The sequence below is a fragment of the Nicotiana sylvestris genome, chromosome 4 (assembly GCF_000393655.2).
Source record: "Nicotiana sylvestris chromosome 4, ASM39365v2, whole genome shotgun sequence".
Lineage (NCBI taxonomy): Eukaryota > Viridiplantae > Streptophyta > Magnoliopsida > Solanales > Solanaceae > Nicotiana > Nicotiana sylvestris.
The window spans coordinates 167,584,723-167,599,656 of record NC_091060.1 but is presented as its reverse complement, the minus strand read 5'-3'; the positions used below and the strand labels follow the sequence as shown (position 1 = coordinate 167,599,656).

The 14,934-nt window shown below is 35.9% G+C and overlaps 2 long non-coding RNA genes across 4 annotated transcripts; both read right to left on the bottom strand.

Moving 5' to 3' along the window:
* Positions 1 to 1,268: 1,268 nt before the first annotated feature.
* LOC104235689 (uncharacterized) lies at positions 1,269 to 4,563 on the bottom strand. Of its 2 annotated transcripts, XR_713246.2 has the most exons (5): positions 4,180 to 4,562; positions 3,475 to 4,080; positions 2,271 to 2,558; positions 1,779 to 2,154; positions 1,269 to 1,622 (listed from the first exon to the last, which is right to left on the bottom strand). It is a non-coding gene; the product is annotated as an uncharacterized lncRNA (long non-coding RNA). The 2 variants fall into 2 exon arrangements; XR_713245.2 differs by having other exon boundaries at positions 2,271 to 4,080; positions 4,180 to 4,563.
* Positions 4,564 to 5,739: 1,176 nt separating this feature from the next.
* LOC104235690 (uncharacterized) lies at positions 5,740 to 10,239 on the bottom strand. Of its 2 annotated transcripts, XR_011406993.1 has the most exons (4): positions 9,698 to 10,239; positions 7,279 to 9,599; positions 6,527 to 6,983; positions 5,740 to 5,943 (listed from the first exon to the last, which is right to left on the bottom strand). It is a non-coding gene; the product is annotated as an uncharacterized lncRNA (long non-coding RNA). The 2 variants fall into 2 exon arrangements; XR_011406994.1 differs by lacking the exon at positions 6,527 to 6,983.
* Between the last annotated feature and the right edge of the window lie 4,695 nt (positions 10,240 to 14,934).

Here is a 14,934-nt window from a genome sequence, read left to right as displayed (position 1 = left end):
ATGGCTAGAGTATAGATCCATCAATTATTCTACATTAGCGTAAAAGAAACTAAGCAAATACAAAAAATATAAATCACACGAGTGGAAAGATATTAACCAAGATGGGTCTAAAGAATAAAGTCTATAGAAGATTAAATATCCAAAAAAATAAATCTAAATCATACGAGAGGAAACATATTCAATACATTGTAGTTTTCTACTCATAATCACTACAATATCTTGTGTTTTGCTAGTGAATATGTTGAAAATAATTTAGTTTCAATAGGAGTAGCATAATAAATTTGAAAATTAGGATTTTAAGTTTAATTATTTGTTGGCTTGTAACTATTTAATAATTCCAAGGTCACGGAAAATTTTTAATGCTTTATCATTTTTAAACGTAATATATAAATATATTTTTCACATTGTAAATTTATTCGGTACGGTTCGGTATATTTTTCGGTTCCTACCTTAATTATCGGTACGGTTATATATTTATATAAAAACTTGCAATTTTATTAAAAGAAACCTAAAAATCGATTCGGTACGGTACGGTTCGATCGGTTTAGTCGATTTTAAATATCCATTGACACCCCTACTTTTGAGCCCCAAAGATGTTACCGTAATCACGAAAATTTGATGAAGTAGCAATACTCTAGTTGATTTTTAGGTGCGACCAACCATACGGAAATAGCAATCTGTAAGAAGATTAAGGATTGAAATGTTAGTTCCACCATTGCAATTACTAGCAGCAGAGAAATATTTCAAATATGTGATAATACAATAACTACATCAAGAGAAATAAACACAATATTACACTTTCATTAAAAGGTACGTGATCCAGTGGTAGTGCCATTGTAAAGTATATGTAGCTACATGTTCGTACAAGCTTAATTTAAAGGTGTTAGTTTCCAGAAAAAATACAAAGGTAAAGAAAAAAATGCTACAATAATACCCTACAGTTCAAATTAGGGATCTAGGTGGATTCGAACCACCGACCTCTCGAATGCAGTGGCATCGAGCGCTCAACCATAAACCGAGCTCTTAGATCCATTGAAAACAGCATCTTATGACGTTACAATTAATTATACTAAATAAAGAAAGTTGTTTTTTAAATATAAGATGAATAACAGAACCCCTTACATTGATTTAGTGGTGAGAAATAGGAAGAGTGTTTGATCACTAATCTGTTGGAGGTGACAATTAGAAGAAATGCATTAACATTAACATAACGACACATTTTAGTACACCCCAACAAACAGGGTGAACAGTGAATCAATAATCAATAATAATAATAATAATAATAATCTAAAATATTATAACTTATTAAAAAGATGAACATGTACTGCCCAAGACTACCACGTCACCCAACCGTACTGTGTCAAGAAATATTGCAAAAATGTATCCTGCATGCAAGTTCCCTTCTACTAATAAATACAATGCCAATCTGAAACCAAATTATCAAGGGGAATTAACGGTCTCCCCAAACTGTACCTCTATACTACAAAGACAATCTTATGACTGGACAGTCGAACCGGCGGATTCGCAACAGCAGACCGCCTGTGTAAAAACTGGTAATGCCACATTCTTACAAACATGAGGAACGGTCCGGTTTGCAGGCAGGCAATTAAATTATTCATGCCCTGCAGGAGAAAAGCAATTTAAATATGCTCACAAATATCAAAAACAAGAATAAATTAAAATAGGTTTTACAAAAAAAACTATAATTAATAATGAGATCCAACAGGACAAAACATTTTATAAATGTGCAAGAGCACTGGGTGTCGGAATAAATTTACCTCAGAATGCCAGAAAGCACAACACAGTTCAAGACTAGATATCAGTTGCTTGTTGCCTGTTACAAGGTTTTCCTGAGAAAATACTTCCAAAAAGAAATACCATACCAACTCTTCAAATGAGCTAGCTTCAGTTTTCCATTCAGAAAATACGCTTCTTTAAATTCTTTGGGATATACAGACTTGACAACCTCCGTCTGACACTTCATCTTGGATGAACCTGCTTGCAAAACCAACTGGTGTTGAAACTTTTGCTCACAGCTCGCAAACATAATGAAAACCACAGACCCAAACAAGCAACAGCAACAAGCTCTAACATCTTCCGTCACACTTCATCTTGGATGAAACGACTTGTAAAACCAACCAATGTTGAGACTTGCTGATCACACAAAAGCACAGCTTCAAAACATAATGAAATCCATAGATTCAAACCAGCAACAGCAACACGCTTCTCACATATTCCTCACCAAAGCGAGATATCCAGGAGAAAATTACCTGGAGCAGAAAGCACAACACAGGCCATCAAATCTTCAACAGCAGCAGCAGGTCCATTACTTGATGATCACGGGTGAACAAAGCTTCACAATCACTAGAAGCAGCACTATATGTCAAGATGCAGCACCAAAAATTTGAACTTCAGTCAGCACCAATGCGCCTCCAGCTTATTGGAAGGAACGGCCACCCACCATCATTTGATATGCATCAAATCTAACCGGAATACACTGAATTGTTTTTAAGGTCAAAGTTCCAAACCTGCCTACACAAGGTACCCCTCCCAAAAAACTACAACAGGGGTACCATAACAAAGAACTCCCATTGGAATGAAACTATTACATCATAGATCAAGAGAACACAGCTAAGCACCGACTAGACTCTTGCCAAAGAAGACATGACTACTTAAAAACAATAACTCATGAATACTAAATAACTAGGTATTATTTACTAAGTAATCAAAAATTGGTATATATAAAAGGAGAATACCGAATTAAGTTGAATATGCAGAATTAATGAAAATGGAAGTTTCAGTTTCGCGAGCTTTTGTAATAACACCATGAATTTCCGCAACATTTCGTAAGATGACAGCTTGTTAATTCCGCTATTTTATCCACCATATAGATAAATAAACCAATTACTATTCCAATATCACTACTGATTATAGTTTCTTAAATATCTGGGGAAACTTTAGGCTTAAACAACGAGATCAAACCTTATTAGAGAATAATAAGGAGCTTAGATACAACTTTGCAATACCAATTCTAATTTTATGCTCCATGACCAATCGCAACTAACAGTTGGTTCCATTTTCAGATTTCATTAAAACATAAGCTTACCATAACCAATAAAGGTGTAATTACCATTTTCATGGAACATCATGAATTAGGGATCCTATTTAGGAGCATAAATTTTATTAAACCACTTTGTGGGAATATTATGAGGTGCTCAAATTGGCAAGTTCACAAGCCAATTAACAGCGGCCAAAATATATTCTAAAGTAACTTCCAAAAAGAGGTGCAAGTGCTTAACATAAAAGTACAGCATGTGAGCATTTCAGCTTTTTTTAAATATTTCCAGAATTGCTGTCAGGAAGTTTTTATATGAGTATTAGTGTACGCGTGATAATTAAGGCAATTATTTTAGAATTGACTAATATTATGAAAAATGTGAAAGTTAACTTAAACTAAGAGAATTGATATTGTACCTCTAGTGACGTGCTGCAGTAGAAACGTTGCTTGTGTCCATCACCGTGGTGAGCAAATCAACATGAATTACTTGTCCTTGAATAGGCCTCGCCTCAAAATACACAACAGTAATCACAAGGCCTATTCAACGACAAGTAACCACTGATCGACGCAAAGTTTTTGAACGCAGGAGCAAGGAAAGAACAGGAAAAAATAAAAAAGAAGCAGACAGACGAAGAGAGGAGAGCCGGGCAAAACTCCGTGCCGTCTCCTCTCCCCAACACCGAAAATAAATACTTTTATTAGGTACTTTTGACCTGCCATGTGAGCGCACCCAACATGGCAAAGGCCTGGTAACATGAACAATAAATACCTCACTTTTTCCTCTCATATCTCACACAAAGTCACTCAATCTTTCATCCTCTCGTACATATGCATGCATAAAATGAAAAAATAATGCACATGAGCCATTCAAATAATTATAGACATCAAATTAAACTATTATAACCTTAGATACACCATCACGCTAGCAGATTTCAATCCCCGACCGATGATCACCGGTCCAAACCGATTGACTCAAAACGACGGCAGCAACGATTCAGTAGTCCTTGCATCTCTATTCAGATCTGTAACATGTAAAAGGATTAGCTTGGTTTCAACAAACATAACTTGCTTAACACATCTTCTCCAAATAAACAAAACTCAAATAAGCATATTTAGCTCACCGGTAAAGCTCTAGCAAACTACGGTTGAAGCCTCGGTAAAATAACACCTTGGTTGCTCAAACTACTGATCCAACCTCAACATATCTCTGAAGACCAAACAGATCTGATGCTCACCTACATCGAGCCATTGCGAAAAGCATCAGATCTACAAGCTCCTCGTCAATCAACGGCCATAGTCGACGGAAATCGAACAGTTACACAGCTCGGTTGATCAATGGCTGAGCTGTTACAGAAACACAGCACAACCATATTCAAAAGGTAGATCGAAAACCGATCTACACAGATCTGAACATGAAATTTGAAGAAGATAAACTACGAAGATGAGATCTGGAGATACAGATATTGGGCATAGATGGAAGAGGTAGGTATGAATGATAGGAGGAGGTCGTAATTTATTGAGAATTTAGAAGGATCTAACGGCTCAGATTAATTTAGGATAAGTGGTTGACGACGAATAGGGTACGCAAATACTTGGACGGCTGTAAATGGAATAATAGCCTGTTTGAGGCCAAAATTGTTTTTTTTTTTACCAAAAATACTTCTTTTTTTTAACTTGAGATGTGTGGCCAAGTTTTTTGGGGAGAAAAAAATATTTTGGGAAGAAGTAAAAATAGCTTTTGAGAAGAAAAATATAATTTTTTTTCAAAAACAGAAGTAAGAGCAGTTTTAAATTTTCTTCTTACCTAAAATACCATTAATAAAATATAGTATATACCAAAATAACCGTTAACTTAATACTTAGGATATTAATGTATAAATATATCTTCTTATTTTTAGGATAGCTTTCTAATATATAGTGATTTTAATGGTGAATGCTTTTATATTTATTAAATATATTTTAATATATTTTACTTATATTAAAAGAATTAAGTACTTTTTAATTTTATTTTCGTACTTTACTTAAATGAAATACAAAAATTAATTATTGCATGTAATGATAAATTTTTGAGATTATTTATTTACTTATAATATTAACTATTAAGTAAATTTATTCATGTCCTTATTCGTAATTTGATACTTAAAAGCACTTTTTGAAAACTTGGTCAAACATAAATTATTGTTCAAAAGTGTTTTAGAGTGATTAACCAAACACAAATTGTTTCTTTCCAAAAATACTTTTTTTTAAAGTACTTTTAAAATAAGTATTTTCACATTTTTATAATTAGATGAATATATTTCGACTTAAAAATAGTTAATACTTTTTGTTATTCTAAATGCCATGTATTTTCGTTGGACATATTAGATCTTAAATCAAATAAAATTAAATGGAAAATGTGAACTTTGTTCCATTCATACATGAAATATATTATAAGTAGATTTTAGTATTATAATTTTCTCAAAACTGAAGTACAATACAAATTTTGAGATTAACTATTTATTGTAAGCTAGGAAATAATATTGACAACACCTTTATGCTATTATTATACTTTTAAGAAAATGGAACTCCTATTCATTTTGTGTTAGGTACAACCACAATACTCCAATGCTTACATCATCAGAGAATTAAAAAGTGAGCTGTTAGAATACTAGCTCAGAGAGCAATACCTAATAACAACTCAATCGAGAAATATGAAGATTAAAATTAGTGCCACAGTATGAAGATTACATTACTAGACATTTAAAAATATTATTAATTCCATCTCTTGTACTTCCAACTGAATATTTTATACTTTTGAGCCTCAAAGATGTTCCTGTGATCAAGAAAATTTGATGGAAGTATCAACCCTCTTTAGGGGTGTTTATCACCCATACGGAAATAGCAACCTGCAGGAAGATTTAAGCATTGAAATGTTAGTACCATTGCTGCAATTACCAGCAGCAGGAGAAAATATTTCAAATATGTGATAATACAATAACTACATCAAGAGAAATAAACACAATACCACACTTCCAATGGTCGTACTAGTTTCAAAGTATCTGTTGTTACATAGTCGTAAAAGCTTAATTTAACGGTGCTGGTTCCCAAAAAAAAAAATCAAAGGTAAACACAAAGTGCTGCAGTAAATAATCTACAGTTCAAATTAGGGATCCGGGTGGATTCGAACCACCGACCTCTCGAATGCAATGGCATCGAGCGCTCAACCAAAAACCGAGCTCTTAGATCCATCCATCCAAAACAGCAATTAATGACAGTAGAATTAAATTATACTGGACACGAAGTTAAAGTAAAGAGAAAAATCCTTTTTGTGGTCATAAATAATCATATAAAGATAAATTATTTCCAAATAAGTGAAAACATTCTTTTTAACAAAACTAAAAAGAATAAGTTCACATACATTGCAACATAGGGAGCATTAAATATGAAAAGTTGCCTTTTTTAAATAAGATGAATAGAAGAATCCTTTACCATGTTTAGTGGTAAAAAATAGGAACAGTGTTTATCACTAATCTGTCGGAGATGAGAATTAGAAGCAATGCATTAACATTAACATAGCCACTCATTTTAGGGTCCCATCAATTGATCCATTGTAATTCCAGGAAGCTCTCTTATTTAGTACCCCAACAATGACTGTTTGCAGACTGAAACAACAATAATAATAATCTAGAACATTCTCGAGTTTAATAACTTGTTAAAAAGATGAACATGTACTGCCAAGACTAGCACAAAACCCAACCATACTCCGTCAAGAAATATTGCAACACTGTATCCTGCATGCAAGTTCTCTTCTACTAATAAATACAAAGCCCATCTGAAACCAAATTATCAGTGAAATTGACGCTCTCTCCAAACTGTATCTCTATAATAGAGAGACAATCTTCTAATTAGACACTGCCGAACCGGCAGATTCGCAACAGCAGACTGCCTGCGTAAAAACTGTTAATTGTCAACATTCTTACAAACATGAGAAACGCTCCAGTTTGGAGGCAGACAATTATTCATGCCCTGCAAGGAGAGATTTTAAATATGCTCACAGATATCAAAAACCTATTGCTAAAATTAAAATAAATTTTACGAAAAAAACTATAGCTAATAATATGATCCAACAGGACAACGATACTTTATAAATGTGCAAGATCACTGGATGTCTGAGAAAATTCTACCACATAATAAAAGTGCAGAAAATTATACAGTCTTTAGATGAAAACCAAATGAATTACCTCAGAATGCCAGAAAGCACATGAACAACACAGTTCGAGACTAGATATCAGTCGCTTGCTACAACGTTTTCCTGAGAAAATACTTCTAAAAAGAAATACCATATCAACTCTTCTAAGGAGCTAGCTTCACTTTTCCAATCAGAAAATAGTAAAGGCACAGAAAATACGCTTTCTTTAAATTCCTTTGGATATACAGACCGACATCTTCTGTCACGCACTTCATTTCTGATGAACCTGCTTGCAAAACCAACAGGGGTTGATACTTTTGCTGATTACACAAAAGCACAGCTTCAAAACATAATGAAAACCATAGATCCAAACCAGCAACAGCAACAAGCTCTAACATCTTCAGTCAACACTTCATCTTGGATGAAGGCTTGTAAAACCAAGCGATGTTAACTTGCTGACCACACAGAACCACAGCTTCAAAACATAATGAAAACCACAGATTCAAACCAGTAACAGCAACAAGCTTAGAGTTTCACAAATTCCTCACCAAAGTGGCATCCCGGAGAAATTACCTCATGCAGAAAGCACATCAAACACAAGGCTATCAAATCTTCAACAGCAGCAGCAGCTCCATTTCTTGATGGACACGGAGAAAACTAAGCTTCATATTAACTAGAAGCAGCATATACATCAAGCGCAGCACGAAAAATTTCAACTTCAGCCGCCAGCACCAATGTGCCTCCAGCTTATTGGAAGCCACAGCCACCCACCATCATTTGATATGCATCAAATCTAACCGGAATACACTGAATTGTTTTTAAGGTCAAAGTTCCAAACCTGGCTACACAAGGTACCCCTCCCAAAACACTACAATAGGGGTACCATAACAAAGAACTTCCATCGGAATGAAACTATTACATCATAGATCAGGAGAACACAGCTAAGCTCCGACTAGACTAAGAAACAATAACTCACTACTATTGACTAAGTAAACCAAGAGTACGCATTTATAAAAAGAATAAACCCGAATTAAGTTGCATCTGCAGAATTAATGAAAATGGAACATTCAAGTGTCAGCGAGATTTTGTGATGCCAACACAATGATTTTCCGCAACATTTTGTAAGAAGATAGCTACTTAATTTCAGCTATTTTATCAACCATATCGCTACATAAACCAATTTATATTCCAATATCACTACTGATTATAGCCTCTTAAATATCTGTGGAAACTTAAAAGAGTAAACACTGAAATCTAACCTTAATGAGAATAATACACAGTTCAGATACAACTTTGCAATACCAGTTCTAACGTTATGCTCCTTGCCCAATCACAACTATCAGATGATGGTTCAAATTTCAGATTTTATTAAATAAAACATAAGCTTACCATAACCAATAAAGGTGTAACCACCATTTTTTATGTGACATCATGCATTAAGGTCTTATTTACGAGCGAAAAATTTATAAAAACAATTAATGGGAACATTATGAGGTGCTCTGTATAAAAAATTGGCAAGTTCGCAAGCCAATTAACAGCGGCCAAATTATATTCTTAAAGTTACTTCCATAGAGGTGCAGGTGTGCTTAACATAAGTTACTTCCAAGCTGTGAGCATTTCAGCCTTTGTATAATATTTCCAGAAGTGCTGTTTAGAAGCTTTTATACGAGTATAAGTTAGTGAAGGTGATAATTAAGGCAATCAGTTTAGAATTGATAAATGTTATAAAAAATGTTAGTTAACTTTAACTAAGAGAATTGATATTGTACCTCTAGTGGCGTGCTGCAGTAGAAACGTTGCTTGTATCCATCGCCGTGGAGCATATAGCAAATCAACATGAGTTACTTGTCTTTGAATAAGACTCGCCTCAAAATACACAACAGTAATCACAAGGCCTATTCAACGACAAGTAACCACTGATCGACGCAAAGTTGTTGGACGCAGGAAAAAAGAAAGAGCAGAGCCAAAAAGGACACGAGACACGCAAAGAGAGCAGAGCCGGGCAAAACCCCGTGCCTTCTCCTCTCCAACACCCAAAATGAATACTTTTATAATGTACTTTTGACCTGCCATGCGAGCGCACCCAACATGGCAAAGGCCTGATAACATGACAATAAATACCTCAATTTTTCCTCTCATAACTCACAACGTCGCTCAATCTTTCATCCTCGCGTACATATGCATAAATAAATAAATAAAAACTAATGCAAATGAGCCATTTAAATAATTGTAGACAATAAATTAAACTATTATAACCTTAAATACACCATCACGCTAGCTGATTCAACCCTCGATCGAAGATTACCAGTCTAAACCGTTTGATGCAAAACAACGGCAGCACCGATTCAATAGTCCTTGCATCTCTATTCATATCTGCAATATGTAAAAGGATTAGCTTGTTTTCAACAAACATAAATTGCTTAACACATCTTCTCCAAATAAACAAAACCCAATAAGCATATTTAGCTCACCGATAAAGCTCTAGAAAACAACGTTGGAAGCCTCGGTAAAATAACACCTCGGTTGCTCAAACTACTAATCCAACCTCAACAAATCTCTGAAGACCAAACAGATCTGATGCTCAGCTCCATCGAACCATTGCGAAAAGCATCAGATCTACAGCTAAGGTCAACCGGCGGCCACACGTTGACGGAAATCGAACGATTCCACCGCTCGGTTGGCCAATCGCCAAGCTTTTATGGAAGTACAGTAAATCCACATTCAAAAGGCAGATCGGAGGACGATCTACACAGATCTGAACATGAAATTTGAAGAAGCTAAATTACGCAGAAGAGATCTGGAGAATACAGAGTTGGGCATAGAAGGAAAAGGTATGTTTAAACGACAGGAGGAGGTCGTAATTTATTGAGAATTTGGAAGGATCGGACGGTTCAGATTAATTTGGGATAGGATATTTAACGGTAGATGAGTTATAACCGTAAGAGGCGGCAAAGAGGTTGAAGAGGAATTAGGTACGCAAATGCATGGACAGCTATTATTGGAATTATTTTATTATTATTAGGGGGAAGGTTCTGGATGTAGTGTTTGACTAGGACAGTTTAACTTTTGTAACGTGTTACAACATGCTTCTCACGTCTAACAGATAATATCATAATTTTCGCATTTTCAAAATTTTACTCCCTACGTTTCATACGATGAAGCAATATTTTCTTATTAGGTTTATGTTATATTTGATAAAATTTAATTTAAAATTTTTATTCTATTCATATTGATACGTTCTAATAATCATAAAATGCTATAATATATATTTAATTATAATTTTGAGTGAATAAAATAATATTGCATAAATTAAATTAAAACTGAAAAAAGGCGGTAAGCGCGAATGAAATGCGTAGCATTTTCGGCGCAATGCATCTGGACCTACATTTGGTGCGAAATTTTTGCCTTAATACTCAAGGCTAGTGCTCACGTGATCCACGCCACAAGGCTTCATCGTGGCTTAACAAGTGTAGGTTCAAACTAATCAAAGCCAATTTAGACATAAAGCAGAAGCAGACCCAAGATTTGAGCATCACGGATATTTACCCTAAAATTTGAGTAACAATTAAATTTATATTGTAATTTTTGTCTTGGTTTTCATCGAGCACTTCGATCTTCAAGTTGTATACTCCGCCATCGGGCTCGAGCTAGGTCCGTTTAGAGTTTTCCCTCGAAGCAGGGAATCGGGCATACCTAATTTCAACCGTATACAGATAGTCCCCGCATTTCTTAGAATAAGATGATAAGAAATGATTTGAGCCTCGATTTTTCGGAGCCCCTGATGATGATGTCATCCTCGTGACGTAAGCGCTCGAAGTAACCAAAGTCGGTTCGCTTCCCCAAAACATTAAATGTTTGCCAGTGGCGGTCGGCCACTAGCGCCGTTGAACTGTCGTCGTTTGCCTATAAATGCAAGGCTCCTTATTCGAATCAAAACCTTTACTTCCGTCTTCAAACCACCTTCAAATTTTTCTGATTTCTCCCCCTCTTCATCTCTCTCTCTCACTACCTGTTATTTCCGCCTTTTTAACGCCAAAAGATATCAAACTACGCCTCTTTCTGCTTCCTCTAACCTAAATCAATGGCGAAAACCTCCAAAATCGTTCCTCAAAAGGAGAAAGCTTCCTCCTCATCTTCCTGGCCAGCCGGCGAAAAAGCGTCGGCCCTTCACAAGATTATTCCCAGCCCATGTGTCATAAAGAAAGACTTCAAAATTGAAAATCCCCCCGCGATTCCTGGCCGATGTGAGAATGTATCGAGGTATATTTGCTCGATTGAGGAGAAGCACCTCGAGGCCATTGTATTGAAAAAAAATTGTATTTAAATATAAATGTGGTGTGTCGAGACACGTAGACTGGTCAAATGGTCAAAGAATTACAACTAGCCAAGGGGCTCGAGTTGCAACAGATAGGAGCAAATGGCAAAGGAAGAGGCACGGGCAGTTATTCAAATAACTCAGCGCCCGTACCTATCTAAGTCATTTATGTCCGAGAATCAAAAGGAATGAATCTGACAATAGAAAAAAGTGCAGATACGGCATTTAATAGGCATTAAATGTGGAATACGTTAGAGAATTTGTATTGAATGTAATGATTATGCAATGTAGCATTCAATGTCTTTAATTACTCATAATAGCTTCATTATGATTTGGGCAAAATATATATCTCCAAGATATCTATAAAAGGGAGATATCTAATCAATTGTAAGGATACGAAACACTACTGAATAAACTTTGGTTTACTTGTTTTTCTCTTGATTACTCTCTGCTACATAAATTACTTCCTTTTATATATTCTTTTGATTATCAGTAACCCGTGTTCTTCTAAATTCTAGTTTTGACTAAAATTTCATTTTTTGGTTAAACAAATTGGTTCCGTTACCAGGAAACTGATAATATATTTTCTTTTCACTTAACTTTCCTTATTGCGTCAATTATGTCGAACAACAATGACAACACTCAAGGAAACCAAGAGAACCAACAAAATCAAGGAGATCCACATAATATTAACACTCAAGTTCCTACTCCACGAGACTCTCCACGGCAATCTCGTAAGGGTACTCCTGATGGGTCTTAAATAAACGAGCATGCTCAATTTGAAAATGTTGAAGCTGTTGATGAAGCTTTGCAGAAATTAATTGTTGCTCAGGTCAACAAAGCTGTTGAGGCACTTGTTAATCAGTTACCTGTTGCAACACCCACACATACTCCAAATAATAACATTTTGGAAAACCCTCGTTTCGGGATTGTTAACTCAGGCAACGGTGGAACTCCTAGTGAATCACAGGAGAGAGAACCAGGTAATGTAATTCATTCTGATTTACAAAATTGAGTACTAACCTTGCAGAAACAACTCAAGGAGCAAAATGAGCGCATAGAGCAGATACCCGGAGTGCCGCCCATAATCAAAGGGGTAGATATGGATAGATATTCGCAACAACCCTGGAAGTCAAGTGCTGCTCCATTCCCAATTCCAAAAAAGTTCAAAATGCCTGATATTCCAAAATATAATGGAACAACAGACCCACGAGATCACGTGACTACATTCACAACGGGCGTAAAAGACAACGATTTGACTAAGCAGGAGATTGAATCAGTATTAGTCAAAAAATTTGGTGAAACGCTCACCAAAGGAGCACTAACATGGTATTCTCTTTTACCCGAAAATTCTATAAATTCTTTTGCTGAGCTTGCAGATTCTTTCATCAAAGCACACTCGGGAGCTCAAAAAGTAGAGAAAAGAATGGAGGATATTTTCAAAATCAAGCAAGGGGACTCAGAACTGCTTAGAGAATTCGTGGACAGATTTCAACGTGAAAGAATGACATTGCCACGTGTACCTGACAACTGGGCAGCTATAGCTTTCACAAGTAATTTGAATGAAAAAAGCTCGGAAGTTACGAGGAGACTCAAGGAAAGCCTTCTAGAATTCCCAGCTACAACGTGGAATGATGTTTATAACAGGTATAGGAAGCTGAGGATTGAGGAAGATAATGTTCCACGATTTCAAAAAGAAGAAAAGGTAAGTTCGAGACGTGCGGAGACCAAAAAAAGATCCGGTAAAAACAGGTACAAGCCTTACATGGGACCTAAGGGAAAGGACTCGCGGTCAAAGCAAGATAATCAAAGGTACGATCACAGATCAAGAAACAGAGAATCAGGTTCTTCATCAAGATTCAGGAACGAGCAAAACAACTATGAGTCACGAGATGATGATAGAAATTTAAAAGCGAGATTCGGTGGTTACAACTTCAACGTCAGCACCTCTGAGCTCATAGCTGTTTTGAGAAGCATCGGAGATAAGGTTCGATGGCCAAAGGAAATGAGATCGAATCCAAACAGGCGCAACCCTAACCATTGGTGCGAGTTTCATAATGAGCACGAACATAAAACAGCAGATTGCAGATTTCTACAAAGTGAAGTTGATCATTTATTAAAACAAGGATATCTTACTGAGTTGTTCAGTGATAAAGGCAAGCAAGCTTACATGAAAATAGGCAGGAGCCTCCAAAACCACCTTTTCCCAAAAGAACTGTCAACGTTATAAGTAGGGGTGAAGACGTCAATGGTATATCATATACTACAACTAACAAAATTTCCAAAGTAACAATTACCCAAGGGAAAATAGTGCGGTATATTTTAGAGGAAGACAACATTACATTTAATGACGTAGATGCAGATGGCGTAATAACCCCTCATAATGATGCACTAGTAATATCTTTAATTTTACATGATACTAATGTGAAACGAGTTTTGATTGATCCAGGTAGTTCTATGAACATTATTTTGCTAAGAGTATTACGTGAGATGCAAGCTGAAGATAAAGTGATACCAAAGGTGCATACTCTATTGGGATTTGATAATTCTAGTGTCCTCACGAAAGGAGAGGTAACACTCACCACATTCACTGAAGGAGTCGTCAAAGATACAAAGTTCCAGGTGGTAGATATGGAGATGTCTTACAATATGATTCTTGGGAGACCATGGATCCACGAAATGGATGATGTTCCTTCAACCTTGCATCAAGTTATAAATTTCCATCGCCATGGGGAATCTGTCAAATTCGTGGAGATCAACATACAACCAGGGCTATCAACTTTGTTGCAGATACAAGCACGAGAAATGAAGGTAAATAACAATCATAGAAGGCAGTTGAGGACACCACAACACAAACCTCAACTGAACAAGGGCAAACAGATGTAGATTCAAGGCCTGATACCATTCAAGAACTAGAAGAGAATGAAAATATCAAAACAACAATAGAGGAATTAGAGCCTGTAGTGTTATTTGCTCAATGGCCTGATAAAAAAGTCTATGTTGGAGCCAATCTTAGCCAAGATATGAGAGGTAAGTTAATTTAATTTTTGAAAACTAACATGGACTGCTTTGCTTGGTCCCACTCTGACATTACAGGAATACCACTGGAGGTGATGACTCATAAACTAAATGAAGATCCATCATACCCTCCTGTCAAGCAAAAGAAAAGAAAGCATGGAACTTTCAAGAATAAGGTGATTCAAGAAGAAGTCTAAAAATTGCTAAAAATTGGTTCCATTCGTGGGGTAAAGTATCCTAACTGGTTAGCTAACACTGTTGTAGTTTCAAAGAAGAACGGTAAGTGGCGGGTTTGTGTAGATTACACAGATCTTAATAAAGCCTGCCCTAAAGATTCTTTTCCACTACCACACATAGATCAATTGATTGATGCAA